General features: G+C 40.4%; 1 long non-coding RNA gene across 1 annotated transcript in view; it reads right to left on the minus strand.

Annotated features, from left to right (window-relative positions):
* The window catches only part of LOC140210012 (uncharacterized), a 54,297-nt gene extending 34,679 nt beyond the window's left edge, over positions 1 to 19,618 (minus strand). Inside the window, exon 1 of the long non-coding RNA XR_011889125.1 lies at positions 19,546 to 19,618. This is a non-coding gene — a long non-coding RNA (uncharacterized lncRNA). The remainder of the gene's footprint in view (positions 1 to 19,545) is intronic.
* Positions 19,619 to 27,171: the final 7,553 nt, after the last annotated feature.

Raw genomic sequence — 27,171 nt, forward strand, 5'->3', positions numbered from 1 at the left:
GTTTCTATTGGACTTAGCTCTAATGTATGACATGTTGCAGGAACTTGGTTTACTGTCAGAGTGTTTACAGAAACGCACTATCACGATTGTTTATGCAGACAAACTGATCCAAAGTAGCATAAGATCACTGCATGGACTGAAAGAGCAACCTGGTACAAAAACTCTAGAAGCTCAAGAGGCAGTTGAAAAGGGGAAGTTTAGAGAAGTTACCTTAACAAGCAACAACAAAATTGTCTCCATTAATTATCTACAGTTTCTTACTAGTCTTATAAACAACTTACAGCATTGTATGTTCACGGCAACATCCTTGAAAGGTTCTCAAACTTCTAAACCTCAAAGTATGTATAAATCCCTGCTAAATGAAATGTGCATCCTTGATGAAGATAACTGGCCTGCTGAAATACTGCCTAATTATGGAGAAGCTGCAATATCATCTCTCTGTAAGAGGTTTAAGCTTTCTTCCTCCTCTGTAATAAATGCCTTCAGAGATTATGTGGAGGATCGTGGAGGGTCGTTGACGCTGCATCCCCCAAGATTTACGTCCACTTCTGAGCTGTTCTCAAGTTATTCCTATTAGTACTGCTGTGTGAGAGAGGATTCAGTCACATGAACTTGATAATAACAACAACACACTCAAGAATTCTCATAAATAATGTATCATCACTTATGTTTGTTAAACTACACGGACCTCCCCTAGTTCAGTGGAATCCTGAGCCATATGTACATCAGGGCTGTGGTACCACAGATCAGCAGATCTTACCAGGACAAGAGTTGCTTCAGATCCTCAAACATATATTACGCCAGACCCTTTGTGGAAATTATTGTGAAATTGGTAAGTAGGTAATTACTTTTAAATTGGTAAAATACATGATTGCTGTCTTTTTCTTTACTTGCTTGATAATTATATTTTATGATAATTAGTGAGTGCAACCGTGCAATACTTTGTCATATTATTAAATTAAGTATTACTGTATATGTTTTATTGTACCAGTTATACACAGAAATGTAGTGATAGGCTATAATCTTGTTAATGTCTTAACTATCATTATATTTCTGTGGAGCTCTGGAATTCATATATTTCTTTCATATTGGTTTAGTGCTTGACATTATAAGAAGCCTTATTCATATATATATGTCACACCCAATTTGTGCACCTGCTCATTACATGAATGGGGCAAGGAAGTTGCCCAGTACATGAAATGAGCAGGTACACAAATTGAATGTGACATATATATATATATATATATATATATATATATATATATATATATATAAAGAGGATATAGGAAATGACAAGTATTTTGTCAGCTCCGGCACCTAAAATATTAACACTGCACCCCTGGTTATATGTTCCAATAACCATCCTTCATTCTTCTAAACTCCAACAGATAAAGGCCTAAAATGCTTAACTTTCTTCATATGTCAGAGTCTGCATCCAAAGAATCAACAAAGAGCCTTCTCTATACTGCCCAATATAAACATATCCTACCTTAAATACAGGGGTAAAACCCATATGCATCCTGTCTTATCTACTTTTATACTCCATATCCTCTGCAATAAAAGCTGGTATTTCTTTACTCTGCTTACTTGAATGCTACCTTTGTGTGTCTCAACCATGTCCTCTATCTCCACATGAAAATTTCCTTGAGAATCTAATTGGATTTGTCTTTCATTTGAGTGCTCATTAATTATTTATACATTGATGAGATTTCTTTTACTTTTGGCCACAGATCTATTCTCTTTGATGATTTTTTTCCATTCAAATACAATTTTAATACATTCCTCAATATTCTCAAAATGCAGCTTAAAACTATTTTATTATGAATTATAAATTGTAAAATTGTCTTCATTTATGCATATTATTTTAAGCCCCGTGAGACATACAGGGAGATCTAGCTTACATTGCTATTTCATATCAAGGTAATTTCTCACTGTTTGAGCCATGTTCTTTTTGTAGGCTTCTTTTCATTCACTTCATGTTTGACAAACTTTGATTCAAATCCACTTAAACAGATAATTTTATACTGCAATAAAGCCAGGTTTTCTCCAGTTGACTTCTTTGACTTAATTGCAAGTTGTCTCCTTGTTGAACAATTTGAAGGTTGATGAAATTGTGGCCATTGTATTCTTCAGTCACTTCTACTGAACACTGAATAGCTGCATTTTGTAATTTGTTTTTTTATTTTAGTTCCAATTACTTCAATAGATCTAAGCTGCAAGAGCAGACCACAAAGTAAAACTACTGATTCTATTTGCTTTTTTCAAGAAAAGAAGGACAAATGTTGAAACCCATGGCATTTTGTCAATTTGGTATTCCTCTTTCCTTTAGGTAGAAGCTTAGCATTCATCAATTTTGGTCTTTATCTTTGAATGTGGTCTAAGTAGGATATAACAGTGTCTTGTAAGAAATCAGTTCAGTTTAACTTCTGCTCATCTTGAACCCCACTTAAATTTCCACTGGGATTGAAGCAGTCAGCATTAGATCCCATCTGAAGGTGTTTCATTTCAACTGTTAAAAAGGAGTAAATGGAACCTCAATAAGTTTCCACAAAATAATCTAAAAGAAATTCAGTTACTCAGGCCTTTCTTTAGGAGACATTGGAATCTACAGGATCAGTAGTGTCCTGCCCATTTGAAGATTTACTTTTGCAGTTGGTTCTGAGGTTTTGATGAAACACTAAACCTGTCATGCATACACTTCTCCCCACCTCCCTTTCTTGGCATTGAATTTTCCAGTGAGAATTCCCAATTCTTCAAAAATCTATAATGACACAGGCAGATCCAAGTGATACCTCAAGATATATTAACTTTTAAAGGTCCTTAATGTCATCCTATTGAAGTCTTGAAGCAGTTATAGAGGTTGACATTTTGGGAGGCTCCTATTGATCTGATGTTCCAATATTGGTGTGCTGCATGAGAAAGATACGTCAGACTGAATAAATGGGTTAATTTATAGGAAGCCTAGATTTTCGGAAATGGAACAGAGGGCCAAGAAGGAGCTGATGAAGATGGTTACAGTTGCCTGCCAGTTGGCATCTTATGTGCCAACCCACTGTGTGAATTCATGAAACAGTAAGTGACAAGGATGTGTTATCTGCTGCTATTTGAATTGCATCCTTACCATATCACAGGCACAGCAGTGCTAGGGGCTGTGAGGATGCTATCTCCTAACACTTCACAATCTTGCTCTTTTTCAGCCATTCTGCATACAGTGCCTGAGAGCAGATAACCTGATATGTTACATGGTGGAAACCCCTCATACAGTATCTATCTCATCTAAGCAGACTATTATATCAACCATACAGTCAGTTGCTGTACTGCTCTGTCATTTTCCAAAAAATCTACGAAGCCATTCCACATAGCGTTTTCTCTTTGATATCTGCTTATTTTCCTTTTTAAAGTCTGCAATTTGCCCAGAGACAGTAAATGATTTACAACAATGTGACACCACCTCCCTTTACTTTTCACCCCCCACAAAGAATCTCTTCATACAATTTGCTCTTTCTAGAGAAGCAAAATTAAATGCTGTCAATATTATAATATTCTGACCAGATAAGCATCATTCAATTATAATCAAAGTAGGACAATGCACAAAATGTAACATATGAATTATGAACAGAAGCACATCACTTGGACTCTAATATCCATTCTGCTATTTAATAAGGTGATGATAGATCTGACTGTAACCTCCATTCTGTGTTTCTGTTTATATGCTATAATATTTCACCTTCTTACTTATCAAGTATCTCTCTACTTCCATCTTATAACTATACAAATATGCAATTTTTTCCAAACACGTACAATTCTCTGAGGGGAAAACACATCAATAAATATGTGACCATTTTCCCTACTTCTAGATTGTTCCACAAAAAATACATTCCATCAAATTCACCCTGTCAGGATTTAATGCCTCAGTAAAGTCCCCTGCAGGTGATTTCAACCTCATTTGATGCAAGCCTCACAGATCCAACTAGTCCTCATAAGACAACCTGCCTATTCCAGGTACTGGTCTTCAATGCCTGCTTCTAAGCCACCAACATCCTTCCTAAAACAAGGAGATCAATATGCTACATAATACTTCAGAAGGAGTCTCTCAAATGGCTACATAACTGTGTTATAATCTTTCTGGTTTTGAACTGGTTTTGCATTCAAAACTGGGGCAATCAGAAGTTTGAGCATGGTGCAACTAGTGTCCTGAGCTGCCTGTATTTCAATGCAAGAAGAATCATAGGAAAGGAGGATAATAGTGCTGAAAATGAGGTAGCTGGTTTACAAAAAGAAGCAATGTGTATTGAGCAGAGGCTGTATGGAGGACAAAATTGCAGTCAACAGCAAGAGGTGCAAGTTAAGATGCTGGCATAATCGAAAAGGGTGAAGACAGGACTGAAGGTGTTGTAGTTGAATGTGCGCAGTATAAGTAGTAAGGTAGATGAACTTGCAGCACAGTTGCAGATTGGCAGGTATGATGTTGTAGGCATCACTGAATTATGGCTGAAAGATTATAGATGAGAGCTTAATGTCCAAGGATACACATTGTATCGAATACGTAGGCAGGAATGCAGAGGGGACAGTGTTGCTCTGTTGGTAGAAAATGAAATCAAATCATTAGAAAGAGGTAACATAGTGTCAGAAGTGTTGAATCATTGTGGATAGAGCTGAGGAACTTCAAAGGTAAAAAGACCATGATGGGAATTGTATGCAGACCCCCAAACCGTAAGACCATAAGATATAAGATAAGATATAGGAGCAGAATTAGGCTATTTGGCCCATTGAAACTCCTCCACCATTTCATCATGGCTGATCCAATTTTCCTCTCATTTCCAATCTCCTGCCTTCTCCCTATATTCTTTCATGCCCTGACCAATCAACAATCTAAGAACTTTTTGCCTTAAATATATATAAAGACTTGGCCTATTCAGCTGCATATGGCAAACAATTTCACAGATTTACCACTCTCTGCTGAAAGAAATTCCTCATCTCCATTCTAAAAGGATACCCCTCTATTTTGAGGCTGTGCCCTCTTGTCTTAGATGCTCCCACCACAGGAAACATCCTCTCCACCTATCTTCATACGTTCTGCAAATTTTCAACAAATCCATCAATTCCATCATCTAAATCACTGACAGAAAACATAAAAAGAATCGGTCCCAACACAGACCCCTATGAATCCCTACTTGTCTCTTCTTCCCTTTATTCCAACTCTGCCTCCTGCCAATCAGCCACTGCTTTATCCATGTGACAATCTTTTCTGTAATACCTCGGGCTCATAGCTTGTTAAGCAGCAGCCTCATGTGTAGCACCTTGTCGAAGGCCTTCAGAAAATCCAAAAACACAACATCAATCAATTCTCCTGCTTGTTACTTCAAAGAATTCCAACAGATTTTTCAGGTAAGATTTTCCCTTGAAGAAACTATGCTGACTATGCCCAATTTTATCATGTGCCTCCAAGTACCCTAAGACATCATTCTTCATAATTGACTCCAACATCTTCCCAACCACTGAGGTCAGACTAAGTGGTCTCTTGTTTCCTTTCTTTTGCCTCTCACTCTTCTTGAAGAGTAGAATGACATTTGCAATTTTCCAGTCTTCTGGAACCATTCCAAAATCTTGTGATTCTTGAAAAATCATTACTAATGCCTGCACAATCTCTTCAGCCACCACTTTCAGAGCTCTGGGGTGTATACCATCTGGTCTACCTTCAGAACTTTCAGTTTCCCATGAGCCTTCTCTCTAGTTATGGTAACTTCATACAATTCATTCCCCTTGACACCAGAAACCTCCACCATACTACTAGTGTCTTCCACAGTGAAGACTGATACAAAATACTTACTCAATTTGTCGGCCATTTCATTGTTCCCATTATTACCTCTCCTACATCATTTTTCAATGGTCTGGTATCCACTCTTGCCTCTCTTTTACACTTTATGTATCTTTTGGTGTCTTCTTTAATATTATTGGTTAGCTTACTTTCGTATTCCATCTTTACCTTCTTACTGACCTTTTTCATTGTCTTCTGTTGGTTTTTCAAAGCTTTCCAATCCTCTATCTTCTCACGAATCTTTGCTCCATTATATGCTCTCCTTTGTTTTTATGCTGACTTTGATTTCTATCGTTTGCCATGTCTGTGTCTTCTTTTCTTTAGAATACTTCTTCCTTTTTGGATGTATATATATTATGCCTTCCAAATTGCTTCCAGAAATTGCAGCTGTTGCTGCTCTGCTGTCACTCATGCCAGTGTTCTTTTTCAATCAATTCTGGCCAACTCCTCTCTCATGCCTCTGCAATTCCCTTTACTCCACTGTAATACTGATATATCTGACTTTAGCTTCTCCTCAAATTTCAGGGTGCATTCGATCATATCATCGTCACATCCCCTAAGGGTTCCTTTACTTTAAGCTCTCTAATTAATTTTGGTTCATTGCACAACACCCAAAGCAGAATAGCTGATCCTCTAGCGGGCTCAACCATGAGCTGCTCTCAAAAACTGTCTCGCAGGCACTCTAGAAATCTCTTCACCTGTAATCTTTTCTTCTCTGTTCGATTAACTGCTGACTTACTTTTTGAAGATTTTCCTGTCCCTCACGTTCTCACTTGAGATGTCCATCTCCTCCACAGTTGCAACAGAAAGTATCGGTTGCCTCACTAGTCAAGAGACCTTTTCAGCAGCAGTCTGCTGCATCGTAAGTCCTACAGGTGGGTCGAGTTTCCCAATGGACATATCTTATTTAGCTGAAACATTAGCAGACATCCATCGAATCAGCTCAGCTCGAAGATTTTCCACCTCATTCCTCAAAAGCTCTATCTCCATGGTATGAGGAGCCACTTTAGCAATAGAGACTCCCACTGAAGACACTGGAAATGTCCCGTTTCTCAATTATGTTCTCCTCCTCTCTAACTTCTCTAAGGAACTCGGTAAAAGACAGAGTAGGGTGCATCTTGTGGGTCATTTGAATGCATAGAGCAATCACATCATGTAACAGCCTGCGCCTCACAGCTTGCTGCATCCTCAAGCAATTTCTGCCTCCTTTGTGGCACAAACAGTCCAGCAGTTTCTCCAACCTGAAAATGCAGGCAGATGGCTTCTCTCCTTCCTCTGGGAAAGTGTGTCTAAATTTCATCATCAGATCAGCTGCACTTTCAGCAGTGCCAAAAGAATCCTCCAGAGTTTGCAGGAAATTAGCTGATGTGACTAATGGCTATTCCGTTTTCAAAAACCTCACTATATCAGCCACCGGACCCTTTAAACTCTCTACCAGTGTGTTTTTTCATATTATCTGAGCACTGCCATTCATCCAGTAATTGCGATGTTTGCTCAGCCCAAGACTCATATTCTTGTTGAAGGGTTCAGTCCCTTCCCACCTACATCCGTGACACCTCACACGCTCTTGTCCTTTTCAAGGATTTCAGATTCCCTGGCCTCCATCATTTTATTTTTGCTATGGGTGTCCAGTCCCTATACACCTCCATCCCCCCCACCAGGAAGGCCTCAAAGCTCTCCCTTTCTTTCTGGACACTAGACCCAACCAGTTCCCCTCCACCACCATTCCCCTCTGCCTAATTTCTCTTTTGGGCCCTCTCACTTCCTTCAAACAAAAGTGGTAGCCATGGGCACTCACATGGGTTCCAGTTATGCCTGCCTGTTTGTCGACTACATGGAACAGTCTATGTTCCAAGCTTACACTGGTGACCCATCCTGCACTTTTCCTAAGCTGCATTGGTGCTGTTTCCTGCAGCCATGCTGAACTTGTTGATTTCATCCACTTTTCCTCCAACTTCCACCTTGCCCTTAAATTCACCTGGTCCATTTCAACACTTCCCTTTCCTTTCTCAATCTCACTGTCTCTGGAGGCAGCTTATCCACTGATGTCTATTATAAACCAACAGACTCTCACAGCTAAATGGACTATACCTATAAAAACACCATTCTCTTCTCTCAATTCCTCTGTCTCCGCTGCATCTGCTCTCAGGATGGGGCCTTTCATTCTAGTATGAAGGAGATGTCCTCCTTTTACAAAGAAAGGGGTTTCCCTTCCTCCACCATCAACGCTGCCTTCAACTGCATCTCTTCCATTTCATGCACGTCTGCTCTTAACCCATTCTCCCGCCGTGCTACCAGGGACAGGGTTCCTCTTGTCCTCACCTACCACCCCACCAGCCTCTGCATCCAACACATAATTCTTCGAAACTTCTGCCACCTCCAACTGGATCCCAGCACCAAACACATCTTTCCCTACCCCCACATTCTGCTTTCCGTAAGGATTTCTCGCTGCACGACTCCCTTGTACATTTGTCCCTCCCCACTGAAGCAGAGCAAGTGCTACACCTGCCCCTACACCTCCCCCCTCACTACGATTCAGGGCCCCAAACGGTTCTTCCAGGTGAAGCGACACTTCACCTGTGAGTCTGTTCGGGTCATATACGGTGTTCAGTGTTCCCGGTGTGGCCTCTTGTACATTGGTGAGACCCAATGTAGGTTGGGAGACTGCTTCGCTGAGCATCTATGCTCCATCCACCAGAACATGTGGGGTCTCCCAGTGGCTACCCATTATAATTCCACTTCCCATTCCCATTCCAATATGTCCATCCATGCCCTCCTCTACTGTCAAGATAAGGCCACACTTAAGTTGGAGGAACAATATCTTGTATTCTGTTTGGGTAGCCTCCAACCTGATGGCATGAACATCAATTTCTCAAACTTCCAGTAATGCTTCCCCCCCCATCCCCTTCACCATTTTCCATCCCCTTGTCCCTCTTTCATGTTATCTCATTGCCTGCCCATCGCCTCCCTCTGGTGCTCCTCTCCCCTATTTTCTTTCTTCCATGGCCTTCTGTATCTTTCATCAATCAACTTTCTAGCTCTTTGCTTCATCCGTCCCCATCCAAGTTTCATCTTTCACCTGGAGTTACTCTTTCTTCTTCCACCACCTTTCAAATCTACTCCTCAGCGTTTTTTCTCCAGTCCTGCTGAAGGGTTTCAGCCTGAAATGTCGACTGCACTTTTTTCCTGGCCTGCTGAGTTCCTCCAGCACTTTGTGTGTGTTCCTTATATTCTTCTTCCCCTTCGGATGTCGGCTTGACTCCAAAGAACACTCCCCGCATATAATAACTTTAGTTCTCTTCAGGTACACTTCTGCATGCATCAGCCAGTGATGTAATAGCCACAATCAGCTCAGAATTTAAATCAACCGCTGAAGGTCCCATTAGACCTTTCACATAAGACAACTATTTTCCTTCACTTTACAGAAAAGGGAACAACTTGTCTTTAATGTCTTCACCCTCAGCTACATGCCCCTCCTCTAAAAATATGGACAGCCCTTGGCTGCACCTCTCCAGGTGTCCCTACCCTATCAGGATCATCAGTCACATCACTACTAGTCTGGACTAACATGACTTCTTTACCCGCCGATTGAACAAAACACTGCTCAACCAGTGTAACATTCCCCAATACTTTCACAGAACTTAACACTCTCATCAGCAATTCATCAGGGCTGTGGATATCCACCCCGCTCAGAACACAAGCATTATTTGTGAATAATCTCTTTGAATCACACCAGAGCTTAATCACTGCGGTGCCCATGGTGAAGTACCATTGTCACTGACCCCAACACTAGTTTAAACACAAGCTTAAACACACAAACTGCTTAATCAATTCTTAACAGCAATGAGTGTATCCATGATGATAACCCCCACAATGCGGCCCCCTCCTGAGGCTTGCATATAAACTTGGCTTATTGCTGGCCCCGTTAACAGCCACGGGACTCAGTGGTGAGAAGGCCACCTTTCATAAACAATGGGTGTCTAGGGTCAGTATTATTTGGGGGTCAAGCAAACAGGAACTTCATTAATGTTCCTTTAATGTTCCGATTAAAGAAACTTCGATTTGAGTGAATGCTGCGTAAATACTGCCCATACGCAATTGTCAAGTCAGCAAGAAATAACAAATCGTACACTGTATAATGTTATAAAGAAACTACATTTACAAGTTTCAGCTTTATCGAACAGTTAGTAGGAAATAAAGAAAAACGATAAAAGAGGCCATTTCAGTCATAATGTGCGGGAGGAGGAGATGGCGGCGCGCCTGCGCGTGCACAGCCCTCCGGTGAAAAATGATATCGTATCTGTTAAATAGGGGCCGTGGATAATTCTGATTTGATGGAGAATGGACATGAAAGCACAGAGGAACATCTGGAGAAATTTCTGAAATGCCTGTTTGCTGCTGTCATTACTGTGTGGTCCGGAATCTTTCAGAGGGTAGGCCTCAAAATCCCTGGACTTGCCTGCTTTTGATGACCGAGAAGGAGGTCGAATTATTAGTACTCGGTGTCGGACAGCTGATCAGAGCTCAAAGTTTTTGGATGACTCTAGAGTTGGATTGTGGTCACCATGGCAGGGAGAGTTGTTCTTCCTTCTCCCGTCTGCATGAGGTACGGGACATTTGAGAGACTTTGAACTTTACTGTGCTCAGGGACTTCTTCATCAAGTTATGGTATTGTTGCACTGTTTGTAACTATATGTTATAATTATGTGGTTTTGTCAGTTTTTTCAGTCTTGGTTTGCCTTTGTGTTTTGTGATATCACACCAGAGGAAATAATGTATTATTTCTTAATTCATGCATTACTAAATGACAATAAAAGAGGGCTACGTGTCTTCATAATCTAATCTAATAAAGCTGGAATTCATACTGGAGTCATCTTTAAATGACGTGTTGGACCCACAGTCCGCATGAAAACACACACCACATTCCAACCGTCTCTCAAAATCCATCTCAAAACAACTTTTGCTCTCTCGGGAATAATGTCCCTTCCTCCTTGGAGAGATCCATCTGTGCAAAGCACTTTGTGCAAGGGGACACTCCTTCCCACGCCAGCTTCAGGCATCTTCACTCCCGTCCCCTCCACAACTCCCACCAGAAGAAAACGGAACCGCACTGTCTCAAATTTCTGTCTGTCCCGCTCTCTCGTACTTTCTTCCAGTTCCAAAATCCTGACTGGCTGCTGCAACATTCCGAGGTTGAACATCATTGTGGCTTATCTTTTCACCAAAACCGAACATTCGAAAAGCAGAACTCAATGCTTTTACAGACCTGCTAAAATGAAATACCAACAGCATGGCAGATTTTGCTGAAATGTTATGCTGAAACCTTATAAGGAAAAGATGGGGCCTCACTTGGAGTATTGTGAGCAGGTTTGAGCCCCTTATCTTTGGAAAGGTGTTCTGAAACTGGAGAGGTTTCAAAGGAGGTTCAGAAAAATGATTCCAGGATTAAATGGCTTGTCATATGAAGAGCGTTTGATGGCTTCAGGACTGTATTCACCAGAATTCAGAAGAATGAGGGGAGACCTCATTGAAACCTATTGAATGCTGAAAGGCCTTGATAGAGTGGATGCGGAGAGAATGTTTCCTATGGTGTGAGAGTCTAAGACCAGAAGACACAGCCTCAGAATAGAAAGCATCCTTTTAGAACAGAGATGAGGAGGAATTTCTTCAGCCAGAGAGGGGTGAATCTGTGCAATTCTTTGCCACAGGCAGCTGTGGAGGCCAAGCCTTTATGTTTATTTTAGGCAGATATTGATAGATTCTTGACTGGTCAGGGGAAGGTAGGAGATTGGGGCTGAGGGAAAAATTGAATCGGCCATGATGAAATGGAGGAGAAGACACAGTGGGCCAAATAGCCTAATTCTACTCCTATATCTTATGGTCTTATGGAATTCAAGTGAGTTTTTCAATTCAATTGAATTCCTCCATCAACAGACAATAACATATTCTGTACCTCCAGTAGCCTATCAGGAGTCCAGCCAGATGCCTCTGCAACCTCTGTTTAGATAATATGATGATTATTTTTGTTGTTTTATAAAATCATTTTTTTTGTTTTCCTGTGTTATGCACTATTTGCCAGTTATTTGCTTCCTTACATAGTCTATCCCTTTCTTACTTCCTTATTTCATCTTAACAACTTAATTTTGTAGCTAATGTCAAATGGAATTCACTGCCATCCCAAGTAAGATAAGGTGAAAAGCTGTAAAAACCCTGGTCAGTAGTATTAATCGTATTGTGTAACATTGTCACCCTATTATATCCTTCCTCCAGGATGAATTTTAGGGGCAGATGGAGTAGAATACGACAACACATTAAATAGCATATGACTGACAGGAGTTGGAAATCCAGATACTGTATTGGTGTTAGGGTAGCAAACTAACAATTCTTTTTTGTCATTTCTTTATAAAAAAATAATGTGGATGAGGAAAAAATAAATTAATTGGAATATGCAACACATACTTCCAAAGAAAATGCAGCCCCTGGGAGTGAATTTTCTGACACTGTGTTTGCAGTTGTGCCCTCAGCTTAAAAAAGGGAACAATTTATCCAGTCTTTCTCTGGCATTTACACTGAAAGATAGATAGATGCACTGGAGCCCCTGGGACCCAGCAATTCCAGAAGACCCCCAGTATACCTGTGAATACCATATCCCCCTTCTCAATGGACACACAGGCACAGCATAATCCCAGAAGAAAGCCAGGTAATCAACTCAAGCAGAACCCTCAACATTAGTGTAAGGTTAATGTAAATTGATGGTTGATGGTTAACACGAGCTTGTACCAAAGGGCCTGTTTTTGTACTGTAAATCTCTAAGGTTCTCTTACTCTGTTGTCTTTAGTATGTCTTCTGAATAAGTAAATAGTGACAACAACAACATTACAGATACTACAAGTAGTTTTAAATAAATAGAAACATCTATTTTATTTTTTTCACATATTATTTTATATCATCCTTCTAATAAAATGTTTGCAAAGTTCTTCAGCAGTTAAGAGGGTGTTAACAGACTTTATTCACTTCTGTTGAATTTCTGGCAGTGATAATTTCACTGCATTTAGTAATCAAACTTCCACAGATGTGGTTAAGTATACTGGGTAGATCTGTTGGACGGGGGCGGGAGGGTGCGCGTGTATTGAAATCAATCACATTATCATCAGAAAATGATAGGTACCACTGGCCATTGGTTGTAAAATCTGGACAAGGAATAAACACAGCATTATCACAAAATGTTCCTGACCTTCTAGTTCTCCTGGTGGTTAATTGCTCCATATGACTCAGGTGAGAGAATAATTTATATATACTAATAAGGGTTCTGCCATGCAACATAAATTTTAGCAGTCTACTTGGTAAGCATGAATGTTTTTCGAACACAGTTTACTAAGCTTTTCAAAGAAACCAGCAGAGAAACCTGGAGAGAGGGAAGTATGAAGTGTTACTGTTTGGTGTTTGGAGAGCAGAAATATCCCTACCTCCTTCACTATCCTTGACATCACTCCAAATCACCAGCCGCTCGGGTGACATACTTTGCAGACAGCCAGGAGGCCACTGGACACAGTAATGCCATAAATTGCTCATTTCAAGCAAAGAACATGACCAGATCTAACAATAATAGTTGCAAGATGGTTTCTGCTACATTCAACAATGCTGAAAGACAGAAATGACATTTTTTAGTGAGGCTTCATTTCTTTATGGATTCTTACTAAAATTGAATGTCAGAGAGCTATTGTTATAGAATCATACAGTACATGAATAGGCCCTTCAGCCCATCGTCCATGATGACCATCAACCATTTTACAAAATTCCTACATGAATCTTATTTTATTCTCACCATATTCTAAGATTCCACTGTTCATCTATTCACTAGGGGCAAGTTATTGTGGGTAATTATCCTCCCACCCTGAACATCTTTAGAATGTGGGGGGAAACTGGAGCACCTGACTGTCACAGGGAAAACATAAAAACTCCACACTGACACAGCTCCTGAGGTCAGGCTTGAAACAGGCCACTGAAGACGTGAAGCAGTGAATCTAGTAACTGCATAATTGTCCTGCCCTTTGGATCTAACTGATCAAAAAAATGACATTAATGAACAAATGGGTGAAAGCTGACACCTGTCTAACCTGGCGCCACACTGGGAATGGAGAGATGCTAATGCATCTCTTTAAAACCAACCTTGGCTGAGTGTTTACAGAAAGAATACATTGAAAACATTTCCGGGAAAAGTTCGTCTACATGGGGTATACATACAGTATATTATTGCACTCTTAGACTCAAGGAATTACCAGAACTATTGTCTGTACTCAAATTTCTGATCCATGACTATTTCACAGTGGCAGTGTACAGGTTGTATCCTTATATTTGAAAAATGTTTGGAATAAAATACGTATTACTCTAACCCAAGATGCCTAATTACTATATGTTCTTGCAGTATAAACACCAATGGGGATCAACCCTAATATGTTTTGCCAACATTCAAAAGCAAAGAGAGAGAAACTTCATATCAGCACATAAAATATTTGCAAAGGAAGCACCACCAACAACTGTGATTTCGAACTTTATGAATATAATAGTTACCTAGTTTGTTCTTCTGTTCTCTGATGTTCACCCTGGATGAGCCAATGACTCTTGTTCATTAAGGGAACATGCCTGTTAGATTAGCCATTGCAAATATCTTCTATATTAAAATCTTAGTTATTTCCAGTGGAGAAATTTTTCAGCTCATGTTTTGTTTAATGTTCTCCACAAAGCTCCTCAATGTACATAACGCACACAAAATGCTGGAGGAACTCAGCAGGTCAGGCAGCATCCATGGAAAGGAATAAACAGTCAAGTTTTCAGGCCGAGACCCTTCACCGATGTTTATGTTTCACTTTCAAGCATGCCTAATCAAGTTGTTGCTTCCTTGGCAATTTTATTAAGTGTGGTATCAAAATCAGAATCAACTTAATATCACTGGCATATCTCATGAAATTTGTTAACTTAGTGGCAGTAGCACAAAGCAGTACATGATAGATATAGAAGGAAATGAATTACAGTAAATATAAATATGTATATTAAATAGCTAAATTGAAATATGTAATACAAAAACAGTCATAAAAAAGTAGTGTCCATGGTAGGTTCAATACCTATTTTCAATAGAATGACAGAGGGGAAGAAGCTGTTCCTGAATTACTGAGTGTGTGCCATCAGGTTTCTGTACCTCCTTCCTGATGGTAACAATGAGAGGAGGTCACATTCTGGGTGGTGGGAATCCTTGATGATGGACGCGTCCTTTCTGAAGCACCGCTCCTTAAAGGTGTCTTGGATACTATGGAAGCTGGAACTCATGATGGAGCTAATTTTACAGCTTTCTGTAGTTTCTTTTGATCCTGTGCAGTAGTCTCCCGCATACCAGACGGTTATGCAGCCAATCTGAATGCTCTCTACGGTACATCTGTAGAAGTTTTTGAGTGTTTTAGGTGATATCAGGGTTGGAGTTCTCCACATTGCCCATTAAGACTGGCACTTGGTTGGCCAGATTAACTGCTAGTGCTTCATAGTCATAGTCATACTTTATTGATCCCGGGGGAAATTGGTTTTCATTACAGTTGCACCATAAATAATTAAATAGTAATAAAACCATAAACAATTAAATAGTAATATGTAAATTATGCCAGGAAATAAGTCCAGGACCAGTCTATTGGCTCAGGGCGTCTGACCCTCCAAGGGAAGAGTTGTAAAGTTTGATGGCCACAGGCAGGAATGACTTCCTATGATGCTCTGTGTTGCATCTCAGTGGAATGAGTCTCTGGCTGAATGTACTCCTGTGCCCAACCAGTCCATTATGTAGTGGATGGGAGACATTGACCAAGATGGCATGCAACTTAGACAGCATCCTCTTTTCAGACACCACCATCAGAGAGTCCATTTCCATCCCCACAATATCATTGGCCTTACGGATGAATTTGTTTATTCTGTTGGTCTGCTACCCTCAGCCTGCTGCCCCAGCACACAACAGCAAACATGATCACACTGGCCATCACAGACTCGTAGAACATCCTCAGCGTCGTCCGATAGATGTTAAAGGACCTCAGTCTCCTCAGGAAATAGAGATGGCTCTGACCCTTCTTGTAGACAGACTCAGTGTTCTTTGACCAGTCCAGTTTATTGTCAAGTAGTGTAAAGCTGCAGCGTGCAGAACTGTCACAATTCTCAGCAACTGGCCAGGAAGGACTGTAAGCTACTCTGATCTATTCAAATACCAGCACCCTGATTTCTGCATCCCTGCAACCCGTCTATGCTCTTCACAACTTGGTGCCTGCTCTTGTCTTCACTGTTGTGTTTCTCCTTCACTGCTGGAAGGTGACAGCCTAAGTGCAGAGATGATGTTTCCTTGGCTGAGGAGCCTAGGAACAGAGAGCACAGTCTGAGAATGAGGAGTAGGCTGTTTAGGTTGGAGATGAGGAGAAATTTCTTTACTCTGAGAATGCTGACCTTTGTAATTCTGTACTACAGAGAGCTCTGGAAGGTCAGTCTTTATGTTTAGCTAAAGCATAAATCAATACAATCATTGATTATTTTGCTGGAAAATGGTACTGAGGGAGATGAATGGACATAATCAAAAGTAGAATGGTCATGAAGGCCACATGGCCTAGTCTTTCTCTTATGTTCTTATGTGTCATCAGCCATGATTCCAATTAATGGGCATTGTTGTTTGGTCTCAATAAAAATCATGACATGCTCTGTCAATGGGTATGTAAGCCTGACTGCAAGAGGACAAAAGAACAGTCCACACAATTCCAGTGTTCTATATTGATATTTGGGATTCATATTTGCTCTTTTTTTGGAATCAATACTGAAATGAAACCCCCTTTGGTGATAATAACTCCTCCTTGCTGATGACCAGCACTAGTATATCTCAGGGATGTGTGCTTAGCTCACTGCTCTAATCGCTCTTTACCCATGACTGGGTGGCTAGTTATAACTCAAATTGCTATAAATTTGCTGACCATTGTTGGTAGAACCTCAGATGGAGATGAGAGGGCATACGAGTGAGATATACCAGCTGGTTGAGTGGTGTCACAGCAACAATCTTGCTCTCAGTGTCAGTAAGACGAAGGAGCTGATCATGGACTTCAGGAAGAGTAAGACGAGGGAACATGACCCAATCCTCATAAGGGGATCAGAAGTGGAGAGAGTGACCAATTTCAAGTTCCTGGGTGTCCAGGTGTTTCAGGATCTAACCCGGTCCCAATATTTTGATGCAAGAAGGCAAGACAGTGGCTACATTTCATCAGGAGTTTGAAAAGATTTGGTTTGTCACCTAAAACACTTGAACACTTCTATAGATGTACCACGGAGAGCATTCTGGCAGGTTTCATCACTGTCTGGTATTGCGGCACTAATGCACAGGACTGAAAGAAGCTGCAGAAAGTTATAAAATTAGCCAGCTCTATCTTGGATACAAACCTTTATAGTATTCATGATTTCTTCAAGGGGCGGTGCCTCAAAAAGGCAGTGTCATTATTAATGACCCCCATCACCCAGGATGTGCCTTCTTCTCATTGCCACCATCAGGAAGGAGGAACAGAAGCCTGGAGGTACACACTCAGTGATTCAGGAACAGCTTCTGTCCCTCTGCCATACAATTCCTGAATGGACATTGAACCCATGAACACTACCTCACTTTTTAAATGTATATTATTTCTGTTTTTGCATTATTTTTAATCTATTTAATATACATGTATATACCTACTATAATTGATTTATTTATTTTTTATTTCTATATTATCATTTAATGAACTGTACTGCAGCTGCTAAGTTAACAAATTTCACCACACTTGCCGGAGTTAATAAACCTGATTCTGATTCTGATTATTTGTGATGATTTATAGCTTGGTGCATCAATCCAGGTCTTCATTGAGATGGGGATTCTGTTCACAGCCAGTTGAATTTTGGAAAGACAGTGACATTACTGAATGTAAATACTGTCTAATTATTGGGCAAGTATTTAAGGTCTGGGAGCACAGTTGTTAGATTATTGGTTTAACATCCAGAGGCCTAATCTTTTGATCCAAAGACAGCAATTCCAATTCTTTGATGTGGATTTAAGTTTTAGAGCACAAATAAGTAATTTTGAAAATCCTGGATATCTCTGTGATTCCAAACACATGAATGTGGTTTGGCGTTTAACTACCTCCTGAAATGTTCTTGTAAACTACCAATTACAGGGCAGAGTGATGGAAGGAGAATAAATAATGTCTTGGCCAATGTTAGCTATGTTCAAGGAACAAGTTCATTTTAAAAAAGCCAGTGACTTTAGTGAGCAAGGAATATTACTGTGCACAACCAGACTCTGATAATATGCTGTCCAGATATCTCAAAAACACAATAATTCGGGATCTGTCTCACAATCTACTGATTGCCACACTCTATTTAACACACCCCACATTCCTTTATTGCTCCAACCCCTGGTTCCTGCACTCTCTTTAACACACTGGGCCCCGGTTCCTATACCCTGTTTAACACACAGGCACTCACAGACACATGTGTTGTCTCCATCGGTCGTGGTTGACCATGTGTACTGCGCCTCTGGTAGTCACTGATTTGTCGAGCAGCGTCGACTGTGGCTATTGAGGTCGATCCTGGAACAGCAGGCTCTGCCACAGTTGCTGCATGTGTAGGGCGCCGTGGAATCGCTGTCCGCTGTGCTCTCTGTTTAGCACCCTTTAATATAAGGAGGGAGAGTTCCGTTCCTACATTCATTTTAGCACACAAGAGCTGCAGTTCTCACACTCCCTTCAACACATTGGGCGCACAGCTTCACGGTTCCCTTAACACAGCGGTCCCCAACCACTGGGCTGCGGACTGGTAGCGGGTCGCAAAGCATGCGCTACCGGGCCGCGAGGAAGCGATATGATTTGGCGATAGGAGTCAGCTGCACCTTTTCTCATCCCGTCACGGCCACTGTTGAGCCATTACGCATGTGAGGTCATTACCCGCGCGTCATCCATGTTAGCGCGGGAAGAAGATCAACTCCTTGAGCTTGCAAATGACGGCGAGATGAAAAATATGTTTGACATAACATCTCTGCCGGCATTCTGGATCAAAGTCAAGGCTAAATATCCCGAGACAACCACGAAAGCACTGAAAACGTTGCTTCCATTTGCAAGATATCTCTGCAATGAATGCAATGAAAACTAAATTGCGGAATAGACTGGACATAAGGAACACCCTTCGAGTATCGCTGTCTCCCATCACCCCTCGATGGGACCGTCTTGTTGCAGGAAAACAAGCCCAGGGCTCCCACTGATTCAGTGATATTGGTGTGTTGCAATGATTTTATATGTTCATACGGGGAAAATATGTGCTGTGTGTTTAATACCCAAACGTTACTTAAAATGTTATAATGCTATTGACTTATATAACCATATAACAATTACAGCACAGAAACAGGCCATCTCTGCCCTTCTAATCCGTGCCGAACGCTACTCTCACCTAGTCCCACCGATCTGCACTCAGCCCATAACCCTCCATTTCTTTCCTGTCCATATACCTATCCAATTTTTCTTTAAATGATAATATTGAACCTGCCTCTACCACTTCTACTGGAAGTTTGTTCAATACTTCAAGCTCCCCTGATAATTGACTTATCACTATGTTCATGCGAGGAAAATATGCGCTGTGTGTTTAATATTAAATTCGTTAGATAAACCCTTTTAGAAAGGAAATTGAGTGTATTAGCCACTTACCACTGATATTCTGGTTGTGATTAACACCCCCCGAACAGAATCGCCAAAAACGATTTGTAGAAAGAAATCGTACATGCAGGCGCAAGTGACACATGCGCACTGGTGCCTGCGCAAGGCTTCATGGTCATGGTAGTCTTTCTGGGTAAACACAACGTATTTGACTGCTACTCTTGTCCGTCGACAACCCTACCACCACCACCACCACAGCACCCCCCCCCCCACCGCCGTCCGCAGTGCGAAAAAGGTTGGGGACCCCTGCCTTAACATACTGGGGCCCCAGAGACCACATTCCCTTAAACACACGGAAGCCCCATTCCTTCGTTTACTTTGACAGGAAATGTTATAATTTACCTATGCAATATCCAAAAAAAATGTGATTTAGAAGAACTGGCCATTCAAACACGAGAGTGGTTGACATGCCTTTCATTGTCTTTCCAATAGTGCAGAATATCCATTAGTCCAGCACCATCCAGGTGTGCTGGATTAATGCAGAGCCACAGAGTATCTTTGTCAGCAGCCTCTGGAGTTGGAATGGCAGACAGTGGAATTTACTATTTGGTTTACTTTGTTTTGGTAATGAGTACCATTATCAATATAACATCAGTGCTGCTGTCATCCTTATCTCTCTCTGTTCTTTGACACTTGATTACATTTTAGTCTCTTTTCCTTTCACTGGTTGATTGCATAGCCCTTGGTGAGCAACTTTTCCATTGCTTCTGTTGTGCTGGTTTACTGCATTGTTTTGGGCTAAAGATACAACTTGTCTCAAGAGCCTTGCTTCTTACAAATTATCTTGTAATCCACAAACTGTTCTGTTGTTTTATTTGCTGATCCTGTCATTTCAATGCATCTCCATGCCTAACTAGAAACTCTAATTGTTTTAATTTATTTAAAGTCTGGTGTTTCCTAAACATTCATTATCGTCAACGTTGCTTTCTTCCTTAAAGTTAAATTAATTTCAAATGCACAATAATTCTTGACAGCCAATACAGTAGAAGGAAATAACTGGCATTAATTTCTGCAAAATCTGCTAAGGTCAACTGCAGCTAAAAATAATCTTACACCCCTAGGCAGGGTGAAAGATGGAATTTAACCTTTTTATTACACAAATATAAGAACATATGAAATCACAGCAGGAGTAGACCATTGGGCTCTACAAGACTACTCTCCCATTCATCCAGATCATGGATCATCTCCAATCCAGTGCCAATTTTCAGCACTTTTTCTTAATGACTGGATTTACTGATCTTTGTTTTGATTGAACACAATAACTGAGCTTTCACAGCCCTCCGCAGTATAAAATTACACACTTTTGCTATTCTAAGTAAAGATAATTCTCCTTGTCTCAATCCTAAAAGAACTTCCCCTTAATCTCAAACTAGATTCCCCAGTTACAGTCATAGAGTTCTACAGCACAGAAGAAGACCCTTCAGTCAATCTAGACCATGCTGACATGATCTTCTGCCTAGTCCCATCTACCTACAGCAACCATACCTCTCCCATCTAAGTTAACAAATTTCACAACACATGCCAGTGATAATAAACCTGATTCTGAATCACCCTTGTACCTATCTAAACTTAAGTGTAACAATTCAACCCACATCTACCAGATCAGCTGACAGATCATTCCAACTCGCACCATACTGAGCGAAGATGTTCTTCCTCAGATTCCCCTAGGATATTTAAACTTTCATCCTAAAATTATGACCTCTAGTTCTAGTCTCACCCAACATGAGGGAAAAACGCCTGCATTCTCACTCCTCATAATTGTTATACCTCTATAAAATCTCTCATTTTTCTCCTGCGTTCCAAGGAATAATGTCCTAAACTGTTCAACATTTCCCTATAACTCAGGTCCTTAATTCCTTGCAAGACCCTTGTAAATGTTCTTTGTAACCTTTCAGGATTATTGATCTCTTTCCTGCAGGTAGTTGAGCAGAACTGCACACAAAGTTCACAGTAAGTTTATTATCGAAGTACCTATGTATATGTCACCATAAACAACCCTGAGATTCACTTTCTTGCAGGCATACTTAATGAATCCAATAACCATAATGGAATCAATGAAAGACCACACCAATAGGGTGGATAACAGTGTGCAAGAGACAACCAAGTGTGCAAATACAAAAAGGATAGAAAAGAAATAAATAAATAAACAATAATACCAAAAACATGAGATGAAGAGGCCTTGAAAGTAATCCCATAGATTATGGGAACATGCAGTGATGGGGCGAGTGAAGTCACCCCTCTGGTGCAAGAACATGATGGTTGAGGGGTAATAACTATTCCTGAACGTGTTAGTGTGACGCCTAAGGCTCTTGTACCTTCTTCCTGATGGCAGCAGCGAGAAGGGTGGTGGGGGACCCTGATGATGGATGCCGCTTTCCTACAACAATGCTGTGAGTAAATCTGTTTAATGGTGGGGAGGGCTTTATCCGTGATGGACAGGGACGTATCCACTACTTATTGTAGGATTTACCATTCGAGGGCACTGGTATTTCTATACTAGCCAGTCAATATACTCTCCAGCACACATCTATAGAAGTCTGGTAACATATTAAATGCCATGCTGATTCTTCGCTAACTGGTAAGGAAGTAACGGCACTGCCATGCTTTCTTTGTAATTCAACTTATGTGCTAGTCCCAGGACAAGTCCTCTAAAAAGCCAAAGATTTGGCCTCATCAATGTCCTACACAACTTTAATATAACTTCCACTCCTGTGCTCAATGCTCTGATTTATAAATGCCAACTTGTTAAAGACTCACTTGAAGATCCTATTGATCTGTGATACAACTTGCAAGGAATTAAAGATCTATGTTCCCAGTCTCCTTTTCCTACCACACACCTTACAGCCTTACCATTAACTGGTTAAATCTTATCCTGGTTTGTCCTTCCAAAGTGCACCATTTCCCACTTGTTTGCATTAAATTCCATCTGCCAGTTTTCAGCCCATTTTACAAGCTGCTCTAGATCATGCAGAATGCTTTGACAGTCTTCCTTGGTGTACATGGCACCCCAATCTAGATGTCTTCCACAGTTTACTGATCCAGTTTACCAAATTACTATCTTCTAAATCATTAAGGTAGATAACAAATAGCAACAAACCTAGAGTCTTCCATCAGGACAGTTTCTATCCCACAGTTTAAAACAATTTATTGGTCCCCTAGTACGATGTAATGGACTCTTGACCTCGTAATCTACCTCATTATGACTCTGTGCCTTCTTGTCTACCGACACTGAACTTTCTCTGTAGCTGTAACATTTTATTCTGTATTCTGTTATTATTTAAACTTGTACTACCTCAATACATTATTGTAATGAATTTATCTGCATGAATGGTATGGAAGATAATTTTTTCACTGCACCTCTGTGCACATGACAACAATAAACATATTTACTAAATTTACCAAACATCCTCCCTATTTTTAGATCGATTACTCCACTTAAGTGTGGTAGAAATTTCATTGAGATCTTATTTTGTAATTTTAAACTTGGGAGAATGCATTCTCAACCTTTCTTCATGTCACAAAATGATCATCCTTACAACTAGTCCACTTATTCCTCTCTTTCTAAGGCAAGTGTATCCTTTCTTAGGTAGGATGTCAAAAACTGTGTACAATACTCCAGGTGCAATCTCATATACTGTAGTCCTAAACATTTGTGGTAAGATTTCCTCACTCCTGTAATAAAATGTCCTGTTGTAAAGGCTAGCGTACCACTTGCACTCCTAATCATTTGCTGCACTTCGCCTTTGGTGTTTAATAACATATAAAATCACAGCTTGCTCCCTTTGAATATGAATATGACCCAATCTCTCACCATTAAAAAATCTGTTTTATGTTCATCAATGAGGATGACTGCACACTTTTGCATATTATCTTGTATCTTCCATTTCCTTCCCTACTCTCTCAGCCTGTCCATATCCATGGCTAGTGCAATGTTATTCCAGATTGGGGTACCGGCGTTCAGAGTTCAGTACAACCACTGCCTGTAAGCAGTTTGTGTGCCATTCCTGTATATGCGTGGGTTTTCTCTGAGTGCTCAGTTTTCCTCCCACATTGCAAAGATGTACCAGTTAGTGGGTTTAATGGTCATTATAAATTGTCCTGTGATTAGTCTAGATGGGTTGCTGGGCAGTACAGCTCATTGAGCTGAAAGTACCTGTTCTATGCTGTATTGCTAAATAAAATAACAAAATAAAAATAATACTATCCTCTTGAATACTATTTATATTTGTTCTGTATAGTCAGTCTCGCATATTTTAGACCATAAGTCCATATGATATAGGAGCAAAATTAGGCCATTTGGCCCATCAAGTTTGCTCTACCATTTCATCATGGCTGATCCATTTTTCCTCTCAGAGCCAGTCTCCTCCTTTCTTCCCATATCCCTTCATGCCCTGACCAATCAAGAATCTATCAGAATCTGCTTTAAGTATAGACCCAGTCTCCACAGCTGCCGGTGGCAACGAATTCCACATATTCACCGCTCTCTGGCTAAAGAAATTCCTCCTCCTCCCCTTTCTAAAAGGACACCCCTCTATTCTGAGGCTATGTCCTCTGGCCCTAGACTCCCTCACCATAGCAAACATCCTCTCCACATCCACTGTATCAAGGCCTTCCAACATTCAATAGGTTTCAGTGCATCACCCCTCATTCTTCTGAATTCCAGTGAGTGCAGGCCCAGAGCCATCAAACGCTTTTCATATGACAAGCTTTTCAATCCCGGAATCATTTTCATGAACCTCCTTTGAACCTTCTCTAGTGTCAGCACATCCTTACTCAGATAAGGGCCCAAAACTGCTCACAATACTCCAAGTGAGGCCTCACCAGTGCCATTTAAAGCCTCAACATTACATCCTTGCTTTTATATTTTAGTCCTCATGAAATTTTGGTATTATTACATTTGGAAATATGGCATTTGGTCCCTTTAGCCGATTTGTTGATGTAGATTGATGGAAGGTGATAATAGCTGTAGCCCAGTCACCATTCCCAATAGCACCCCACTAATGTCAGCCTGTTTGCCTGAGAAAGAACGCTACCAATCCCAGCTCCAATAATGGCGGTGCTGTGACCTTAAAAAGTACTAATATTCCTATGAAGCAACTTATCCTACACCTAGATTGAATACCACAGCTGGAGGACTTACTCTAGGCATGTTGCCTTTCATATTAGTAAGTTGTGACTGTCTTTGCAGATTCACGCACTGTCCCCTTTTTTGCTTTCTGGCCAGCAAACAATGTTCAATCCATATTAGTATGTTACCCCCAATTCCAAAGTTGTTCTAAACTTGTTAACCAACTTACTGGTTAGGACCATATCAAACAGCAGTAAAAAACACTACATCAACTGGTTTCCCAATTTACTGGAGGAAAATTATTCATCAGGTTCCTTATCTCACCTCTGTAGTATTCTATTATTCTTTTTGCTGCTCTTGGATTTCTAGAGCAATAGTTTACTCCAACAATATGAATGTGGATGGAATTTCTGGGAACCTTCACAAAGCTATAAATTCATATTAAAATACATTGAGGAACATCTCCCCTCCAGAGCCTCCATGCCTTGAATGCATGACAAGATACTCAATCCCACCAACAAACGAGAGCCTGCCCTGCCAGTTTGCAACTTCACACCAGAACAGTTTTTCATAGATAACACCTTCACTAAGTGGTGATATGGATTTTGAGTAGTTGAGGATGAAAGAGGGAAGTACATGTAGGCAAATAATTACTCTATCTGTTATCCCATCATCAGAAATGCTCGCATATTCCTGCCACTTGGATGCTGAGAAAAGAGTTAACGGTGTCAGCAGAAGGGAAAATACCAGTCCATTATAAAGGACGTAATAACTGGCAATTTTGAAAATATCAACAATTTGGGAAATACCAAAGAGGATTTATAAATGAGAAATTCATATTTTACCAAATTTATTGGAGCTTGTTAAGAATGCAACTTGTAGAGCAGGTAGGGAGAATCATAAGATACGACATACTTAAATCTTTGGAAAGCCTCTTACAAAGTCCTGCAAGAGTGGCCAGACTGCTGAATAGAGAGACATGGAAAAAGACTAACACAGACTAAACATTGTGCAACCCAAGTCGCTGAATAAGTAGATGGATAGACACAAAGAACAAAGAAAAAATATAGAGTGGCAACAGGATTATGAGATTGAATTAGATAATCAACCATAAATTGTACAGAATGGCAGGGCAGTCTCTCGTGGATGAATGGCTAATTTTTCTGTTTTTCATCTTTCTGTGATTAGTTCATTAGGCTTTTGTTCTGATTAGCATTAAGCTGAGTCAAAAAAATATTCATTATTTCCAGAAGACACATTTCCATTGTGATGATTGCTAACTTTTCTTATTTAAGAAGACAAAAATTGAACAGAGTGCTCCAAATTTCATTTAATCACTCCCTCTATAAGTGTAGAAGAATATCTCTGATCCTGTGTTGCTATGAGAGCCAGCAAATAATTTCCTTCAACTGCTTGATGTATCTCTTCATCCATCAATACTTCAAAAGTTAACAGCTTTCTGTTTTCGCTCTCCAATGTAGATAACTTCACATTCATCCACATCTGCCAAGTTATTACTCCATATATTATCACTTTAATTTATACATTAATCTTTTGCCCAGAATTTTATCAAGGGCTTTATATATTTTAAAAAAACAAGTTTACTACATCATAAACATAAGAGATTCTGCAGCTGCTGGAAATCCAGAGTAACACATACAGAAAATGCTGGAGGACTACAACAGGTCAGGCAGCATTTATGGAACTGAATAAACAGTCGACATTTCAGATTGAGACCCGTCATCAGGACTGGAAAGAAAGGAGGAAGATGCTAGAATGTGAAGATGGGGGTAAGGGAAGGAGGGCAAGCTAGGAAATGATAGGTGAAGCCAGACTGGAGGTGTCAATATGTTCAGATATGGCCCAAGTGCAGAGAGAGACACACACTGAAGTGAGTCAACAGTTCACTGACTTTAATTACAAATATTGCAGAATATAAAGGAAAAGAAAATCAATAAACACTAGACCAACAGGGCTGAACTAAAACTCCCAAACTGAAAGTTAATGCCAACGCTGCAGCTGGAACCATTCACAAAATACCAAATGAATAATGCTCCTTGACAGCATCAATTGAAACAGTAGTCTTTTTTCCCAGACAAGGATGGGGTAAGCAGGGATCGTAAATGCTGCTGTGCTTTTGGTCAAGTTTTGACAAGACTAGAGCAAAAAAGTGGGAGTTAAATACCACCATAATAGAACACTAATTAGATTAGATTACGAGGACACTCAGTCCTTGTTTATTGTCATTTAGAAATGCATGCATTAAAATATGATACAATGTTCCTCCAGAATGATATCACAGAAGCATAGGACAGACCAAGACTAAAACTGACAAAAAACACATAATTATAACATATAGTTACAACAGTGCAAAACAATACCGTAATTTGATAAGAGCAGACCATGGGCACAGCAAAAAAAAAAGTCTCAAAGTCCCGATAGCCCCAACATCTCATGCAGATGGTGGAAAGTAGAAAATCTCCCTGCCATGAGCCTCCAGCACCGCAAACTTGCCGATGCAGCATCCTGGAAGCACCCGACCACAGCCG

The sequence above is a fragment of the Mobula birostris genome, chromosome 2 (assembly GCF_030028105.1).
Source record: "Mobula birostris isolate sMobBir1 chromosome 2, sMobBir1.hap1, whole genome shotgun sequence".
NCBI lineage: Eukaryota > Metazoa > Chordata > Chondrichthyes > Myliobatiformes > Myliobatidae > Mobula > Mobula birostris.